The following is a 686-nucleotide window of genomic DNA, read 5'->3' as shown; positions in this document are numbered from 1 at the left end:
CCGAGCGGCAGGCACCAGGCCAGACAGGTTACTCTCCATGTCAGAGAGGGAGGCCTGAATCCCGGAGACAGAGATGGAGGGGCTGGCTGGGGCCAAGGAAATAAATACGGGATTGTAGGGGATAGAGACGGAGACGGGGACAGGGAGCTCAGGAGGAAGGAAGTTATGGCTGTCCCGGTGTTCCTCCTTAACAGAGAGACCCTCGCCTTTGGGGGGGCGGGGCACAGGCACCCCAGGCCGGGAGCTTCTCACTCTGGGACGTGAGAGCGCAATTTCTTCTCTCCAGGGCAGGAGTGGGGGTTGGGGGCGTCTTCTCCCGGGGCCGGTCCCAGAGCCAGGGGTCGAGGATGCAAAGGAATCCCTGGCCTTGGTCGCTCGTGTACCGGCGGGAGGGGGAGAGCCGGCAGGGCAGCGGCCGCTGCGTGGGGCGCCCAACGCCCGGCTCTCCCCCTCCCCTGCTGGGGGACTTCTCCCCTGCAATAATCCGATGGGGCCCTCTGCCTTCTGTCCTCGGAATTCCAGACGGTGGCCCTATGACCCCGCACCGCTTCCACGCTCCAGCGGGGGCGGAAGGAGGCCGCTGCTGGGGAGCCGGCTCCGGTCGCGGGGACCCCGGGCTCAGGCTCCCCGGCTCCCGCTGCTCCGCCCCCTCCTGCGCCTGCGCGGGCGCCGGTCGCCACGGAAAT

At 68.2% G+C, this 686-nt stretch overlaps 1 protein-coding gene across 2 annotated transcripts in view; it reads right to left on the bottom strand.

The window, feature by feature from the left end:
• Positions 1-686, bottom strand: part of GPR137 (G protein-coupled receptor 137) — a 5426-nt gene that overhangs the window by 4298 nt on the left and 442 nt on the right. Inside the window, exon 1 of one of the 2 annotated variants that reach the window (XM_006149830.3) lies at positions 201-399. The exons of the other annotated variant lie outside the window; for it this stretch is intronic. The gene's annotated coding sequence lies outside the window, so the exon portion shown is untranslated. Of the gene's footprint in view, positions 1-200; positions 400-686 lie in introns of those variants that run through there. 2 annotated transcript variants of the gene reach the window in all.

Source organism: Tupaia chinensis, unplaced genomic scaffold (genome assembly GCF_000334495.1).
Source record: "Tupaia chinensis unplaced genomic scaffold, TupChi_1.0 Scaffold000273_1, whole genome shotgun sequence".
Taxonomy (NCBI): Eukaryota; Metazoa; Chordata; class Mammalia; order Scandentia; family Tupaiidae; genus Tupaia; species Tupaia belangeri.
This window is presented reverse-complemented; position numbering and strand designations above follow the sequence as displayed.